The sequence below is a fragment of the Bos indicus x Bos taurus genome, chromosome 28 (genome assembly GCF_003369695.1).
Source record: "Bos indicus x Bos taurus breed Angus x Brahman F1 hybrid chromosome 28, Bos_hybrid_MaternalHap_v2.0, whole genome shotgun sequence".
NCBI lineage: Eukaryota > Metazoa > Chordata > Mammalia > Artiodactyla > Bovidae > Bos > Bos indicus x Bos taurus.
In genome coordinates this window covers 34,756,396-34,774,854 of record NC_040103.1, presented here as the reverse complement: position 1 = coordinate 34,774,854, position 18,459 = coordinate 34,756,396, and the positions used below count along the sequence as shown (strand labels likewise).

At 56.6% G+C, this 18,459-nt stretch overlaps 1 protein-coding gene across 1 annotated transcript in view; it reads right to left on the bottom strand.

The window, feature by feature from the left end:
* ZMIZ1 (zinc finger MIZ-type containing 1) overlaps nucleotides 1-18,459 on the bottom strand; it is a 241,868-nt gene that overhangs the window by 136,430 nt on the left and 86,979 nt on the right. Inside the window, 1 exon segment of the mRNA XM_027530871.1 lies at nucleotides 14,538-14,618. The gene's annotated coding sequence lies outside the window, so the exon portion shown is untranslated.

Sequence of the window (18,459 nt, the reverse complement as noted above, 5' to 3'; positions counted from 1 at the left end):
GTCCTCCCTTCTGAGCGATGGGAGACAGGCCAGAGTCACACACAGCCCGGGGTGTCCAGGCCAGGCCCCCTTTCACCATGAACTGCAGCGTGGGGGGACCTCTCCTCCCCACCGAGGGGGGAGACCCCCACAGAGTCCCCATGATGTGAGTATGCCAGGCTGGGGCTGAGCAGACCTGTGAAGGGGTTGCAGCCCTGGCCCTCATCTGGGCCCCTCCTCAGGGCCATCAAGAATCATGTTTTTAGGAACACCGAATGACCCTGAAAACTGCTCATGATATAAGTCCAAAGGAGAAGGACAGAAAATTATAAAGTGACCTGAAAGTAATATACCAGGATGTTGACCAGGATAACTCCTGGTTGGAAGGATGATGGGCAGTTTTTGTTTTTCTTCTTCTAACTTTTCTGTGACTTCCAGACTTTCTACAACAAGCATGCATTACTTTTACAGTAAGGAAAAAAAGGACACTATTATAGAGTTTAAAATCAATAAGCCACTTCCACTAAATGCTACTTGTGCTATATTCTCTATGTGAAGGACATCAAAGAAACTCTTGCTGGATTTAGGTGGGTTTGATCCCTGGGTCGGGAAGATTCCCTGGAGAAGGGCATGGCAACCCACTCCAGTATTCTGGAGAATCCCACGGACAGAGGAGCCTGGCAAGTGACCCATCCCTGGGGTTGTAAAGAGTCGGACAGCTGAGAACTGACACTGACACTCGGTGCGGGCACGTGCCCTCCCCCACGCGAGCCTCCACGTGAAGTCACTGCAGGCAAGAGGGAGGGACCAGGGCTGCTCTTTATGTGTTGGGTGGCTTTGGGTGAGTCCTGCGCCTCTCCGTGCACCGCTGTTTTGCTTTTACCCTGCTGGCCTCACTGGATGGATGCTGAGGATTGCTAGGTCCTGGTGTGCTTGAACTAAACTCAGAAGGCTTCGTGAATTCTGGGCACGGGGCTTCTCTGATCAGAGGGGCACTGCTGGGGGCAGAGGGGCAGCTGAGACGCCTCCAAAGACTGGGCAGGCCAGCGCCGGGTGGAGGAGGCGGGCCCAGCAGCGCCAGGAGGCAAGGGGCCAGCTTTCTCCCCCTGTTTACAGTGGAAACACAGACTTGAAAAGGCTTCACTTTTCCACTGTTTTTGTGGCGGTGCTGTGGGGAGCAGGGCTTCCTGAGAGCGAGGCCAGCTTTCCAAGGCCACACCGAGTCCAGCCCTGCACTGGCCTCCGACAGGAAACATCATGTTTTCAATTTACCGGTCCCTGCCAGGCGCTGTGAGCAGGCCCACGCTCCACCAATCAGCTGTACGGAGAGAGCGATTGCAGACCCTGCCGCAGCTGGGAGCCCTCAGCCGGTCAGCGGAGCTCCAGGCCCACAGAGGGACCTCGCTGGATCCCTGAGGGCGCTGCTCCGAGACAGCTCTGGCTGCAGGTCCCCGGCAGTTTGTATGGCTTTAGCAGCAGATGCACCCAATGATCCCACTCCATAAACACCAATCCCTGGCCTTCTGGCTCCCACATCAGTTAGTCCTACCGTCTTGCTGACAGATGGGGAAACTGAGGTCCACAGAGAGAAGAGGTTTCCCAGTGCCATCAGATTATCAGTGAAGAAAGAACACCTCAAATCAGATTGGCAGATTCCCAACTGAGTCCCCTGGCAAAATGGGACTGTCCTGCAGCTGCCCCCCGATCCCACATCCCTCCATGATGGTGACGACAGCTGAGCCCCACCGCACACCTATGAGCCAGGCATCGTGACCACTTTTCAGCCGCAGAACCAGCTCGTGAGCTGTCTGACCTTCCTATCTTACAGATAAGGAAACTGAGTCCTAGAGAAGTTTAGAAACCTCTCTATGGTCATGGGGCTATGACATGGAGCTGGGGGTCTCAGAGTGCACTGCGAAGCTGGCCTTCTCTACCCCTTCCCAAGGACCCCTGGTTCTGTGCCCCCAAGGCCTAGGGAGGTGCCCCAGGTGAGACACACTGATCCTCCCTCTCCACCCGGCTCATCCCTCACCTCCTGCTCATGCTTAGGGAGAGCCAATGGGAGGAACGTTAGACAGAGAGGGAGGTGGGGACCACCCCAGGGAGGGCGGGCCAGAGCAGGAGTTGCCACACCCAGCTCTGCGGGGACAAGCCTCTTCCTGTCTCTGGGCCTCAGTTTCCCCGTCTGGGGCAGGTGGGATCTGCCTGGCTCCTCCAGTCTGTGCATCTGGGGTCTCCAGAACACCACATTTCGGTATCTTTGTGCTGCCTGGTTTCTGTGTAGTCCTCGCCCTCTGCCTCTATTTCTGGATGAACTCTGAACTCTCCAACCTCAGTGCCCAGTGCATTCGGATTTTAAAGCCCAGACGTGCTGTGGGACATCTGAGCTACAAAGGGGCTATCGACGTGACCCCCTTCCCTGCCAGAACCCGGGGGAGCAGGGCTCCCTGACACAATGGATTTGAGGAAAGCTTGGTGAGAAACGACACAGTTGTATTCATCTATAGATCCGTAGCTTCACTAGCTCCTTGACACCCATCAGACGGAGGTGGGATTCAGCCTGGGGCCTCATCACGCTGCTCCTCCTACACCCCTCTCTGGAGCCAATGCCTGGGTGGCCAGGATTGGCTGCGCACACGGTCTTCCCCCAGGGCCACTTCTGTCCACTCTGTCTCAGCCTTCTCCTGCCCTCTCCATGTGTCTGGGCATGGCCTGCAGCTCAGCCCATCCTGGCTGTGAGAACTACCTGAGTAGATGCTGGGAAGGGATCTGGGCCCCGATACACATAGGCCTGACGATGGCTGTGCTGGCAGCTTCAGAAGCCCGGCTAAATCTGGAGAATGCATCTACAATGTGACCCATCCTCCAGGCCCTGGTGAGGAGGCCCCATTCTCCTCATTTTATGATGAAGAGGAAGAGCTTTTGGGGGTCAGGTGCCCTGACCTTACACAGCTCAGGACCTGAAGATTGAAAGATACTTGACTGTCAGAGATGGAACTGACATACCTCCATGAAGCCCCCTCCAATCTTCTTGGTTGGTGGGGGCTCTTCCCCAGCAAGGCCCAGAGTGAGTGCTCTGTGTCTTGTGTCTGGCTGAGGACTCAGGCTTGAAAGTCAGGTGGAGCCGGGTTCAAATTCTGACCCTAGCTCCCAGGGACTGCACAAGCTATTTAACTTCTTTATCCCACAGTTCACTCATTTGCAAAGCAGACTCTATAAGTATTAAATTAGATAATGCATATAAAGTTCACACAGCTGTCATTAAGACTCCCCCAATACACACACACACACACAGAGAACAATATACCATCATGATTAACAGCAAGGACAAGGACTTAAGTCCTGTTTGGGTGACCCTGGGCAAGTCACTAGCTCTTTTTGCTGATCAAAGTCTATTCTTAAAATTTCTCCTTATTACTCTCCAAGAGATCCCCTTCTCAGCCCCTAAAAAAAGCAGTGGCTTGGGGCTTCAGTGGTAAAGAATCTGCCTGCCAATATAGGAGACGTGGGTTCCATCCCTGGTCCAGGCGGATCCCACATGCCACGGAGCAAGTAAGCTGGTTCGCCACAACTACTGAGCCTGTGCTCTCAAGCCCAGGAGCAGCAAGTACTGAAGCCCGTATGCCCTGGAGCCCGTGCTCAGCAGCAAGAGAGGACACCCCAATGAGAAGCCCGTGCCCCACACCTAGAGGGTGGCCCCCCTCACCAGAACTAGAGACAAGCCTGTGCAGCAATGAAAACCAACACAGCCAAAAAAATAAATAAATAAAATTATGCATATTAATATTTTTTAAAAAACCAGCAGAGTTGTCCTTGGGGCCTGAGGGATTTTCTGACTACTCCCTGATTCTTTGTGTCCTTTTCCACACTCACAGCCCACCGAGCTCCAGCCACTTCTCAGAAGCTCCATGGCCCAGGCCCTCTCTGGGGGAGCCAGGCAGGCCCGGTGCCACTGGCTTTTCAGAAAGCCCAGCATCAGCCCCCGCTGGAGACATCGTGGTGTTTCCAGTTAGCTCATTCTTGGTGCAGAGGCGGCATGTTTGAGAAAATCATATTGCATTGAGATTAAATGCCTTTAATTCCTATTGAATCTCCCATCTGACTCACTAGCCTCTTCCCCAGGCTGGCCCCGTGGTCATTACCATTTCAACACCTGAATTATCAAACTGCCGGGCACCAAAGGCTGGCAGATAAATTATTTCCGTTACAAAAGACTGATTCAGGGGAAGGGCCCATTCTCTAACCGCTGGGCGTTCATCTTCCCACGGAGCTGGGAAGGTGCCGGAAGGACCTGTGCAAAGATCGATAATGAAAGACTTCAAACGATCTCTCGAAGAGTTTGCACCCTCCTTCTTCTTTGTGTCCAAAAAGATGCTCCAGAGGCTTTGGGAACCACAGGGACAGTAAGGGCTGATAGGGGTGAGCCCGGGGAGGCAGGACAGGGTGGAGTCCAGGAGGGTCAGACAACACGAGCCCCACCCTGGCTCTGCCACTTGGAGACTGACTGTTTTCCTGGCCTCCCCCTGCCTCAGTTTCCCCATCCCCAACATGGAGATGACACTTCACAAGACGGTGTTGGGATCAACGGAGATGCTGCCTCGCCTGTGACACTGTCCTTATTATTGCTGTCACAGGGCCCCATGGCTTGGTTGTTCTTTGCTTTTTAGCAACAGAGGTGTGGCATGCAGTCATTGTCCTCTGCTCTGGGGCGTGCACTGAACACCATGTACAGGGGCACCCCAGGGAGGCTCCCCCTGCCCTGCAGCTAGGCCCCGAGGGTCTTCACCCACCACATCTCCACTTGGGCAGGTCCCAGAGCGAGCCCTTGGTGGGCACCAGCTATCCAGGATGCTAAGGAATTCTGCTGGGCTGCTCCAGGCTCTGCTCCCTGTCCCCCGGCTGTGCCCCCACCTCTCTGTCCCTGCTGCCTCCTGACCTGGGTTCTCAGTCACTAGGCTGATGCTCGAGTGTGCATCATGTAGCCTTCATTCAATCTACATCTACTGAGCACCTACTATGTGTTCCTTTCCACAACCCTCAAAGGACAGCTACTCTGTGCTGCTCACCCACTTAATGGGTGCACAGTCCTGAGCACACAGTGCCAGGCCTGAGCACACAGTGCCAGGCCTGAGCACACAGCAGAGCCACAGCCCTACTCCATCCAACGGGCCTCCCTGCTGCCTCCCGAGGCAGGAGAGGGCCTGGGTGTGGTAGACTGTCTGTGGGCCTGTGTGCTGGGCACTGGTACAAATGTCACCTCCCCCAACTCCAGGCACAAGCACACTCACACACAGGCATCTATCTATCTAGGGTCCTGCTTTGGACCACACACAACCTAAGGGTATGGCTTTTCCTGCCTCACCCCAGCCCTACCTGAAATCCTTGAAAGCCTTTGACCATCTATTGACTCCATTCAGCCTCCTCCAGGAAGTCTTCCAGAACCCTTACTCAGCAATAAGCCCTTCTGGTGCCAGAGGCACTGGATAGCATTCATTTGTCCTCTGCATGTGTGTCTTGGCCTAGACCGTGGGCCACCTGAGGGCTGCCACGGGGTCTTCTGCTTCCTTATCACCCCAGCAGCTAGGCACAGACCCACACAAGGAGTAGGTGCTTGCTAAATACCAGCACCTTACTGACTGCAGATGGAGAGCTGCGGGGAGGACCAGCCTGTGCAAGGGCCCTCTGCCAGGTGCTGGCGTGAACCAAGGACCCGGCCGGGCTCTGGGCCCAGGGAGGGACAGAGCCACCGGCCCCAGCCCACACCAGGACTGGTGATGCGAGCAGGATGGCAGCGGTCAAAGGATCATAGCCCAGACCCTGAGCCCCAGTTCTGACATCATCCCAGACAGGGGGTGAAGGCCTTGGGGGGGAATAATTCCTCCTCTGCCACCTGCCAGGGCCCAGCCAACTCAAACGAGGTCTTATTAGAGCAAGGGCTGGTTTTTCACCTCTCCTTATTAATTCTCCAGAGCGCCAGTGAGTGGAAAATGGGAGGGAATCTGGGATGGAGAGCCTTGTCGTTTCTGGAGCACGATGCCCTCTGCGTGGATATTCCTGGAAACCTTCCACAGGGCGTCCTTGGCTGGGGCAGGAAGACTTGGGGCAGAGCGGGGGTGGTTGTTTCAGTATAGCAGTGTGGTTCCAAAAGGGCCCAATGTTTGGAGCAGCTAGCTCCCTGGTCCCTGTCCTAAGACAGCCCTCATCTCTTCCCAGGAGCTGATTTAGGGCTCAAGCCTGGCAGGCCTACCCATCTCAGATGGACTTTTTAAGGAGAGGGGTGGTGGGTGGCTTGGTGTGGCCCAGAGACCAGACCACAAGCCAAGAGGCTTGGTTCTGCACCTGCTTCCCTCTTCTCCCTGGCCAGGCATGTTCCACCCGGGGCCTCAGTTTCCCCAGCTATAAAAAAGAAAGGGTTCCACAGGGCCCTTCTTCTAGTACTGACATTCCAGGTATCCATGTGGGTTAACTAATAAAGCGCCAAGGTCCCTCAGAGGAGCCAGACAACCCCATTCCCCTGCCTCGCTCAGCCAGGACCAGGCTAAGGGGCTAGTTCAGCTCAGGGAAGAGAGTTCAGATCTGCAGATGCCTCTTGATCTAAGGCCTCCTGCAAGGCCCAGGGGAATCGCCACTAAATGGCCCATCGCACCCAGGGAACAGCTTTTCTGTCCCTAGGGCTCTGGGGCTGGCGGGTGGCTGCTGCCCTGAACGCTCTGTGGCCAGAAGGAATGGGGCTGAAACTCACAGATGTGACTTGGGAGCCTGGCAGACGGGACACCAGGAAATGTCCTTCTGATTATCACAGGGTTTTTAAGAGCAGGAAGAGCCTTTACAGATCATCTAAACCCCGGGTTTATTCATGAGAAAACAGCCACACACAGGGACAGGGCTTGTCCAAGTCCACCCAGTGAGGCTGTGATACTGTCCACGGCCTTACCTCTTGGCCAGCTTCCTGTGACCAGCATCCGTGTGTTCCAGACTGGCCTGACTGCAGGTGTTATATGGGTTATTGGTTAGAAATTCAGAGTCCAAAACCCAACTCTAACTCACAGAATCAGACTCCAAGAGAGAGGCCTAAGAACAGGCATTTAAACAAGTGCCCCCTGGCCTGTGTGTGTTGGTGCTTTGGAGAAGAGCCATATTGAAGTGTCATCCTGACAGTTCCCACCCCAGAGCTCCAGAGAGGACTCAGAAGGCCAGCATCGCTGGAGAAGGGAAGTATCTAGGTCCTGCATCTAACAGGCGCCAACCTCAAGCAGATGGTCCAGTGCTGAGGGGTGGGGGCGTCTCTCTCAGGGCATCTATTTACAGTCAACAGGGAAGCCTGCCATTGCTGCATTCCAGCCCCGCAGCATCCCTGCAGGCGAGTGGGTTTCTCCCCACTTATAGATGAGGAAACAGAGGGAACCAGTGACAAAGTAACTTGTCTAGACTCACCCACTTGATCAGGTAGAGCAGGGATTTGAGCCCCAAAGTGTCTGTCCCAGGTGGTGCTAGTGGTAAAGAACCTGCCTGCCAGGGCAGGAGACATAAGAGACTCAGGTTTCACCCCTGGGTTGGGAAGATCCCCTGGAGAAGGAAATGGCAACCCACTCCAGTATTCAGCCTGGAGAATCCCATGGACAGAGAAGCCTGGCGGGCTACAGTCCATAGGGTTGCAAAGAGTCGGACACGGCTGAGCGACTTTCCACGTGTCTGTCCTGCTTAGGTGCACGTCCTACTGTGTGCTGTATGCACAGACACCAGTCGGCCCACGGGTGGTGAGCTCTCCAGCAGCAGAGGTGGGCAAGCAGCCACTGGAGGATCTTGGCAGGCAGGGATGACCTTGAACAACCTTCCTGGAGCTGTGACTGGGGAGAAAATAAGCTGGATAAAGGGTGCAAGAGTGTTCCTTGTGTTTCTTCCACACATAAGGAAAATGGTCCAGATTATTTCCAGGTTCTAGTTCACTACAGTCCTCTTGGCTCAGTCATCAGAGCTGCCAGGCAGGGGACAACTAGGGGCCTCAGCTGAGGGCATTTGTTGGGGGTGGGAACAGGGGGGTGAAGGGGGTTAGCTCAGCCAGACAGTGACAAGGGTGGGGGATGACTCGGGTGGGGAAGGGAGCGCAGCAGGGACCACCTGGGGAGGGCTGTCCCATGCTAGACCGTCCACCGACCGAAGCGTGGGCCAGACGGAGAGGCACCGGGGAGCATTCCACGGAGGCTACGAAGCAGAGATGCTCCCACACGAACTGAAACAGGCCCCCAAGGACGCCTCAGGATGGCAACGAAGGGTCCCAAACAGCGTGAGGCAACACGCGCCACTTCCCGAACTGGAAGTGAAGAAGGGCGACGAGCACTTGACAGGGGAGACAGGGGAGACAGGGAGGGGCTCCCGCACGCCCCCTGCTCTCCAGTAACCAGAGGAGTATGGCAGACAGGGGCTGGTGCTCCCCAGTCAGCTCTCTAGGGGCGTTCTGTGGTCCTCATAATCTGGGGACTCTAGAAGTTTCCCTGAGCTCCGTCCACACAGCAGCCACGGCAGACCGACAGCTGTGGGACCACACTGAGGTGACTGCCTCCTCCCCACACCCCCACTGGCCATGGCTCAGAGTGGACACATCTGACAAATAGACGCGATGGTCAGGGAGCCGGGGCTGAAAGGGCGCATATGCACCAAGCAGCGCACGATACTATTCCTCACAACCTGGGCACAGCCTCAGAGTCCTTGACACAGCCTGCCCAACACATTCAAAACCGGCACGCCGGACAAAACCTCCTTGCCATCTCCCGAGGAAGCTGAGGGCACACAGCCCCGGTGCCTGCTGGCTTCCTGCTGCCGTTTAGCACTGGCATACCAGGACCTTGGGCTTCCCAGGTGGCGCTAGTGGTAAAGAACCTGCCTGCTAATATGGGAGACAAAAGGACTCGGATTCGATCCCTGGGTGGGGAAGATCCCCTGGAGGAGAGCATGGCAACCCACTCCAGTAATTTTGCCTGGGAAATCCCATGGACAGAGGAGCTTGGCGGGCTACAATCCATGGGGTTGCACAGAGTCGGACTCGACTGAAGCAACTTAGCATGCATCCCAGGACCTTGTGGACGTGGTTCAGAGCTTCCCTGAGTCTCCAAGGGGCATTCACTCCAGCAGGGAGGGGGCAGGGGTCCCACAGAGGGAGGATGAGCCAGCACCTGAAACTCCTGACTTTCTGCCACAGCACCAGAGTGGAGGCAAACAAGAGTGCACCTGTCAACTGAGCAGGCAGCAAAGTGCAGCTGCCAGGGCCGTGGGTGACAAAGAGGAAAGTCAGCTCCAGACGGTGGGGCTGGAGCCCCTCCGGGTGGGCAGGGGCAGGGCCAGGCTCCAGGGAGACAACTCCCTTCTCCCAGCTCCTGTGCCTGGAGCTGGCCCTGCTCCACCGTCTCCTGACCCTGTGGGGAACCTCTGGGTTCACAGGTACACCCGCTGGGCGCCTCTGCAATTCAGACTGCATCCTGGATGATGTGGGAGGGGGTGGACGACAGGGGCGTCCTCCCTTCCTGGGCTCCAAACCCCAACCCTGTTTTCTAGAGAGGGTGGAAAGAAGCTGGGGGTGACGGGGGCAGGGACTGGCCCCTATTGTGGCATAGCCTGTGAGAGGCACCTCAGTCTGGGGCTGTTTGGGGATGAGGTGGGGAAGCTCACAATTGCTGAACCCCTTTTGGGGGGAATGGAACCCTCATAATTTCTCTCCTAGCCTTACTGAGGTTCAGTCACTTGGGTATGGGCTACAGTCTTGCCTGATTCGATTTACCTTTCTGACCAGTGCGACGTGCCCAGTTCTTTATTCTGAACAGCAGGACGGCAGCAGCCTTGTCTTACAGAGAGCACACTGGCTTTGCAAACTCTCATCTGCAAAACTTCCTTCCCCTGCTTCAGTTTCCCCCCGTGTGAACCAGAAAACCGGGGTCACCAAGGCTGCACATGGTCAACTACGGCAGCTAAGAACCACACATGGCCACTAACCACCGAAGTCTGAAACGTCTTCTCCGCATTAGATACACAACAGCCTTCGAAGACTGAGCATGAGAAAAGAGTATAAAACATCCAATATGCTATTATCCCAACATGTAATGAATACAAAATAAAAGATGATGTGCCCAGCGGTCTGCTGAGCACCCTGCAGGGCATCAGAGCAGAAGGAGAGGGTGGAGAGCTTAGGGTGGAAACAACCAGGGCCTCTGAGGACTGGAGGCCTTGAAGTCCCCGGGGGACCAGGCCATGTCCATCCCTAGGCGGGGGGGGGCGGGGGGAAGGGCAGCTTGAGGAAGGCTCCGAAAAGGTCCAGCTCTACAGCAACAGGGCCAAGGGCTCTGGAGGCAGGAGCAAGCGCAGAGGAAAGGTGCAGCCTGGCGACAGGTGATAACGATGGGGAGGGGGCAGCACAGTGGAGCTGCAGCTCAGGACGCTGGCCAGCAGCTAGTGTGTGGTGTGGCCGTGAAAGAGGCTGGGGCCAGACGGTGGCAGCCTTGATGCCAGGCTGAGTCGGCCTGGCACACAGATGGCACTTACAGGAAGACTGGCTGGCCAGGGATGGGGACTCAGAAAGATGCTAAGGGCATCCAGATGAGTGGAAACCACTAGCGCCCATCGCCCACCTCACAGGTCACAGATACCCTCCAGGCCTGCAGTTCTCCAGGAGCCCACCCTCTGGCTCCTTCTCTCCTCGGAAAAGGACAATTTATTTATTCATGAGCATACACCCGCTCCCGCCAGGCAGCCAGCTCCTGGACACCTCACTTCTAATTATAGCAAGAATTTCATTAGTGCTGGAGGGAAATGCTGGGTTTCCAGCTGCCTCTGCTAGTGGACGCAGGCCTCCCCCCTCTCCCCTGCCCTAGCTTGTGGCCAGGACGTATGCCCAGGACGGCACAGAGGGGCAGCCATGGGGGCAGATCTCAGCCAGGAGATCAGGCTCCATCCCGAGTGGCTGGCACAGTGAGGGTCCATGGGGATGGGATGGTGGTCATCCCCAGCGGGTAGGAGAGGGGGGACTCATCACACATGGCTCAAAGCCTCCAAGCAGCGGGACTGTGGGCTGCTGCCTTGGATACCCTGAAGAGAAAGGTGGGAGGGAGCTGTGTGTTGCCAGAGTTGGGCAAACAGGGGGAAAGGTAGGCGCTTCGGAGCCTGGGAGGTCTCGGTTCTGCGGAGTCCTGGGATGACGGAAGTGATGACGCAGAGCTGGGAGGGAGGCAATGGGGCTGTGGGACTGCCACTGAGAAGAGAGGGGAGCTGGGCAGGGGAGGGGAGCCCGCACAGAGAGAATCAGACAGAAAGACAAAGACACGGAGGGCGGGCAAACAGAGAGACAGACACACACACACACATGAGCTGGATTTGCAGGCCAAGCAGAGAAGTGAAAACACTGGGCCAAGTTGGTCAGGCTGTTCAGAGGACTACCCAAGCAGACCCCTGCCTCCCCCCGGGGGCCTGGCTGCACCCACCCACTCTTAGGACTAGACTCAGGCATTGGCATGGTCAGCAGGGCCCATCTGGCCAGTCTGAATGTGCGGCTGAAGCCAGGCCTCGTGTATGGGAATGGCCTGAGGTGCCAAGGTCTTGCTGGGAGCCGCACACGTGGGTGGGGGCACCCACACACAGGGGGCACTCTCCTTTTCTTGCACACTCACACATATTCACACACTTCACACCCTCATACGTAGCCTAGCTAATCACACACACATCGCCTCACACCGGTTCAGGGGCACACACTGGCACACACACCCCAGCACACCTTCCGTCCCTCCAGGGAACAGGCTCCAAAGCTTCAGAGTCCTGCGTGGACAAGCCCCTTTCTCAGTCTCCGCTGGGGGCCCTGGGAAGGAGCTCCAGGGGGAGAGGTTTTCCTCTCTGCCAGTCCAGCTTCCTCGGTGTCCATCCTGGGGAGCCTCATGCTCTCCCCCAAACTCAGGAAAGCTCTGAGCCCCTCAGTCTGCTGCCCGAGTGCCACAGCTTGCATAGTTTCTAGTGACGAGGAACTCACTACCTCCTCAGAAAGCAGCTTAAAAAAAAGTCTCCAGACAGCTCAGACTCTTGGAAAGTTGAACTTGAGGACACCTCAGTGAGGTTGCCGCCGAGGGGCCTGAGCTCTGCTGGCCAGAGTCTCAGTCAAGACTGTCCTTTCATCATTGGCTTGGAAAGTAACACAGCCAGCCAATCACCCCGGCTTTCACTCTACATTAGAACAGAACCAGAGAATCAGTGTCCTACAGGATCCCCTCCTTGACTGATGACTGCTAATAAAGACCCAAGAAAATCATTCATTCATTTATGCACTCAATTGATAAACCATCAACCAGGCAATGACCATGTGCTGGGGAACTCGGATATGCCCCGGATCGTTTAAAATTCCTTCCTAGTCTGACAACTTGACTTTCGCCCATTTTATAGGTCAAAGGTGAGACCAGGGGGAAGCAGAGACTTGCTTAGAGTCACACTGGGGGCTGATGGTCAAAGGCAGAGCCTCACTGGTGACGCTGCAGGCACTGACCATCTGCCAGCCCCGGGAAGGACGGGAGAAGGCCGCACGTCTGCCACCCCCATCCCCAGCCGTTTCTAGGACACTGAGGTATTGATTACCACCCTCGCCTTGGAACGGTTTTCTTTCCTTTTCTTTTTTCCACCAAGGCTTTCTATCCTCCTCCTTTTTTTTTTTTTAAAGAATAAACTCCAAGCCGCTCCTATGATTAATTACCAGCCGCCTAATGCTCCTCCACCAGCAATTTCTGGAAAGGGAATGAATTACCTTGAAAAACATCCGAAAAGAGAACCCACCGTGAAGGAGAATTTCAAAGGTTACCTCACAATTAGCAATGGGCTCCCCTAGCCTGATCGAGTTGCCGGTAGGTCCTGTGGGGAGGGACAGGCCACCAGCCCTCAGGGGCCACCCACTGGCTCCTGAGAGGGCCACCAGGCGTGGAGGGCTGGACAAAGGCCGCCCGGCAGAAATGGGGTTGTTTCCTGGGCACCCACCTTGGGCCTGCCCTGTGGCTCTGCCCCTGATCTCTAAGGCATCGTGGGCTGCTTAATTCTAAGGTATCTCTCCTGGTTCAAATCCCCACTCCACCACTTACAGCTCGGTAGGTTTCTTAACCGCTCTGAGCCTCCAGAGAATGAGGCATTAAACACACCTCCACATGGGATTACTGAGTGGGGAAATATGCATTTACGGAGCACAGTGCCTGGTCCACAGCCGACTCTCACCCAGCTGTAACACTTGGAATATTCCAGGTTTCTAAGCATCCTCCTAACAGCCCTCTCAGCAATGTTGGTATAATTATCCTCGTTCAGATGAGAATTCTCACGGAAGTGAAAGGACTCGCCCAAGGTCATGAGGAGGATAGGAGGAAGCCAGGATTTCCTATGGCAGGAAGGGAGATCAGAGTCTGCTCCCTGGTTCCAGCGCCTGAGTGAAGCACAGAGGATCCCCAGGGCTTGTCTGAGTGTGGGTACCTGGGAGCACTGGGGTCTCAGGAGAGATGCTGAGAGCAGCGGGGAGACCATCGGGCGGGGCCTCCCACCAGGACGAAGACTCGAGCTCGCCTGGCTGGGCCCCAGAGCCTTGGGACAAAGGGTCCTGGCCCAAGTCAGCATTTCTGAGACAGCCTCTCATCTCTGGGTTGGGAGCCACCGAATAAAGAGGGATTACATGGGTGGCCCTCTGGCACAGGGCCAAGTGTCATCAACCCTGAAAAGCCACTCTGTGATGAGACACGCTGGTGTCGGGGCCGAGGCAGGCCTGGGAGGCTCAGCTTGGGACCCTCGGGATCCAGCTGCTTCTGGGAGCTCCCTGGGGGCCCAAACCGCCTCATCAGGCTGAATGACCACTTGGTGTCCATCCTGGCATGGTTGAGCCCTCAGGGAGGAGGGATGGTGGGAATGGAGGTGTTCAAGAAGCAAGGGAAATGCCAGATCCTGAGCGTTGGCTGTGTCCAGCTGCGCCAGTGCACATGTGGGGTCAGGGGCATGGTGCCCAGCCCTCTTTCATAGGCAGGTAAACTGAGGCACAAAGGAACCACACAGGGTCATGGTGGATGAGAGGCAGGGCCAGGATTTGCATGCAGGCACTTTGACCCCAGAACTGTGGGTGCTCAGGGGACTGTGGGAGAGAGAGGGTGGGGCAGCCATGGCCCACATCTCAGTGAACAGGCTTCTCTGCCCATCTCGCCTCTTGCTGTGTGGCTGCCATGTTGCTTGGCACATGAGGCCCCTGTGCCACGGGGCTGAGTGGTACAGACAGGGCTGCTGAGCTAAGGCTGGGGACGTCAGACCGTCCCTCTTCCTGCGTGCATCTCCCACCCCTGCCGGGCAGCCACTGTAGACACAGGCTAAGCCTAAGAGGCCCCAAGAAGTCCTTTTGAGGAGCAATGAGATCTCAGTGGGGGTGGGGTGGGGGCTGCATCCAGTCCCACCCAGGCTGTGCAGCAGTCAAAGGCCAGGGCGCTGGGGCCAGCACCTCCCCCACTCAGGACACGCCTCCTGCCCCTTCCTCGAGCATCCAGGCCAAGCCGCCCCCACCAGCCCGGCTGCACACCTACCTCAGTGACCTGTGAATCACCAGCGTCCCACGTGCCGGTCAGCAGCTGGCGGTTCCTCCGCCTCACTCCAGCTCCATTCTCCTGCAATGAGAAGGGTGGTCAGGGACCACTCCCAGGAGGGACCCCAGAACTGACCTGCGGCCACAGACCCCCACCCACCTGCTGGAAAGTTCACTGTCGGCTAAATCAAATCATCTCCACTGGACAGATGGGGAATCTGAAGGATGGAGAGGAAAAGGGGCCTAATGCCAAGGGGCCCTAAAAGGCCCCCGACACCCCACAGCTGCCAGTTACTGGCTGTGTGACTGTGGGTAAGCTCCTGGCCGCTCCGGGTTTCAGTTTCCTCACCCGGCAAATGGAATCACAGGGATCTCTCCGAGGGTTTCTGGGAGGATCTAAGGGCCTATGGTGACAAACGCACTTGATATCCATTCATTCACTCAAGAAACATTTAGCGAACACCCTGAGCTGTAAACAGGATCATAGAGCAGCCCTTGTGGGGACTCATAATAGGCAAAGAATCAAACAACACATAATTAAAAGTGGCATCTGCCAGGGTGACACAGCATAGACTCAAGGTTCAGGGCTGTCTCTTTGGGGAAGTAAAGTTGAAGGATGAGCCAGAGAGAGGCAGGCCAAGATGCATGGAACAGTGTTCCAGGCATGGGGAACAGTATATGTGAAGGCTCCAAATAGGGAAAACACCCTGGCTCAGCAGAGTACTTGAGAGAAGGTGGTGTGGTGGAGGAGGGAGGTGGGGAGGTGAGAGGGCCAGAAGGCAGGGCTGACCATCGCAAGGGTGGATGGGAGGGTCTCAGCAGCTGAGCCACGTGAGCCTGGGTCTAGTTTGAGAAGATCCCCCAAGGATGCCAGGAAGAAGGGCTTAGAAGGGACAGGAAGAGGCAGGGAAACCAGTGGGGAGGCTGCCCCTAGAGTCTGGGCAAGAGACAATGGTGTTCAGAGTGGAGGGAGCAGAAGGCAGAAGTGGAAGGATCCCCTGGGGCACTGGGCGGATGAGGACCCCAGACTCTGTCCCCCCAATGCAGTGGGTTCACCTGCCCCATTTCCACAATGGGCCAGCCATATTGCCCTCTCCTCCCCACCCACAGGGCCCCTCAAGAATCCAGAAGGGCCAGATCCAGACCCCAGACCCAGACCCTGGCAGGCTAGCTTCTCTGGAGTCCTGGCTGTGGGGTGGGAGCCACAGAGCCCTGAGTTGGAGTCCCAGCTACAAAAGCATCTCGCTGGGTGGCTCTGGGTGGTTGCCATGCTCGCGGCACCTGCGTGCCCTCCTCTAAGAAACGGGAAACCTGCCAGCAGGGCTGAGTGCCTCTTGGGATGAGGCCCGTGGCTACCACGGGAGTGGGTGTGCACAGGCCACATGAAGGCTGGGTTCCCACATGTGTTGGTGACTGGCAGAGGGGTCAGACCTGCTGTGCAGTGGGCAGGGTTCCCAGGGAGCCAAGTGTGTGCCTATGGCCTCAGTAAGGGGCACCAGGGCCTGATATTTAAGAAGTGGGCTCAGTACTGTAATAAAAATGATCTGGTTCAAGTCCTGGGTTCATCCCCTTACCATGTGGCTTTAGGCAATTTCTTAAACTGCTCTGGCCCCCAGTTTCCTCATCTGTGGGAGGTGATAAAGCGATAAGGAGGGGTCCACTCTCAAGGAGTGGTACAGACAGCATAAGGTAATGCATTTGAGTGCCAGACACACAGGTCGCTTTCCAGCCGTGTTAGGTGAGGTGAAATTACTTCCAGGAGCTGGTGCTGGGCTCCATGGAGCACTGGCCCCTAAACCTCGGGCTCCCACAGCCCGGCTCAGCACCCCTACTCCACATGAGGGACAGAATGTCTCTGGGGCCTGACTCTGACTCTGACAGGCCCCAAACTCTGCTCACCGTGGGGACACAAATGGCCCTTGACTCCAACTCTCCCATTTCACAGAGGAGGACAGTGAGGCCTGGAGAGGGCAGCACCTGCCCCCGTCCCAGGGTCACGCAGCAAGTCAGAGGCTGGGGCAGAACAGGAATCAGCCTCCTGCTTCCCCACCGGCCACAGCTCAGTCCTTTCCCAAAGGCTAGCTGGCCGCAGACCCGCTGACAAAGAGAAAATAATTATTTTGGCAGCTGAGACAGAAGCCAGAGCCGGAAAGTCCTCGCTCACTCGGTGAGCAATGTCCCGGCCCCGAGGAATGACGCCCGCCCATCCTGCCTCGAAGAGGTGCTCCAGCTCACGGCGACACATACGTGTCTCTCCACCCCAGCCATCCTTGGTTCTTTGCTGTTGGACTTGTGCAAAGAGGCAAATAGACCAAGGTCACACAGAAAGGGTATCACACAGAGGGTCACCAGGATATGAACTCAGGCCCTGATTAGGGACTATGAGCCTTAGGACTATGAGCTCATAGGACCCTTCCCTGTGAGCCTGCACTGGACCCTCATCTGGGAAGGAGAAAAGGACCAGGAGCTTACCTGAACTGGGTCCACACTGGGGACTATTCCTGTGATACTTCTTTAGCCCTCAGCAAAACGCTATGAAGTGGAAACTAAATAGCACCCCCAATTTACACATGAGGTCTAGAGAGATTCTGTAGCTTCCTAAGGTCACACAGGTAATGCAGAGTGAAAAGTAATAAGAACAGAGGCGGGCATGAGTGGGTGATCTGTCCACACAGACTCAGCTTGTTCAAGATGACCAACTGGACACCCGGGCTCCCTGGTCTGTGCCCTGGGCCCCACTCTCGCTGGCTGCACAGACAGGTTGGGGTGGAGGTGAGGAACTCAGGCCCAGGCGGGGCTGTGAACACTCAGGTGAAGTCATCCGCCCTCATCCCTGGCCCCCTGGGTGCCCGTAGGTGAGCCTCACCGCCTGTAGGGCTCTGGCCACCTGGGGAGACTGGGAGAGGCATCCCACGTCTGCGCCCAGCCTGGCCAAACCACAACCGTGAAGGACATAGATTCACATAGGCGAGTGTGCTCTGCTTAAAAGGCCCTCCATGCCACGGAGCGGAGGGCAGCCTGAGACTCAGGGCTTGAGAGGGGTGGTGGGGCCCACCCAGGCTCCCCAAGGGATGGGGTCCCCACTGCCCAGAGACAGGGCTCTGCTGAGCTCAGGACTCTCCCTCTGGGTTGGATGAGGGGGACGCCCCGACTACAAGGCCGCGTCTGGCTGTGAGGGCAGGAGGGGTAGAAGGGGAGGTGTGCAGACCACAGGTTGAAATGTACTTCCACTCTCATCTCATGTCTGGCGCTCCCAAGGGCAGGGCAGGGTGGGAACGAGCTCCCTCTTTGCAGAGCAGGACAGTGAGCTCCGAGGGAGGGGTAGAGTTGCCAGGGGTGAAATGGCTAGAAAGTGTCGAGGTTGGGTCCGGGACTTGGCAGAGGTCACTTGGGGTGGGGACTGTCCCAGGACCCAGATGGATTCTCCCAGCCCCACCCCCTTCCCATCCCTTCCTCCTCTAGGGATCCCCTGGGAGGAAGGACCCACCTGGGTGTGGGCTTGAGTGCAGGCACCAGGCCAAGTGGACTGGGGCCGGGGCTGGCCCAGAGACACACAGGGCCGACTGGGGATTCCGGGAGGACAGAGGTGCCCATGCCACGGTGCATCCGGGATATGGGGCTCTGTGACAGCTCTGTGACAGTGGCCAGAGGCCCATGGCTAAGTGACCAGTGTGCTCTAAGCCACCAAGGGTTGGGAGCCCAGATTCTAGACTGGAGCCTGGCCCTGTCCTCAGAGGTAAGGTCCAGGGCACGGATGGGTAGAGCTGAGTTTGAATCCCTATTCTGCCCTTTAATGCTGGGTGACCTTGAGCAAGTCACTTGGCATCTCTGAGCCCCCATCTCCTCTCTAAAAAGGGACTAATCACTCCTTCAGCTACTCACCCGCCAAGAGAGGCTTCACATTGACCTTGTAGAGCCTGACA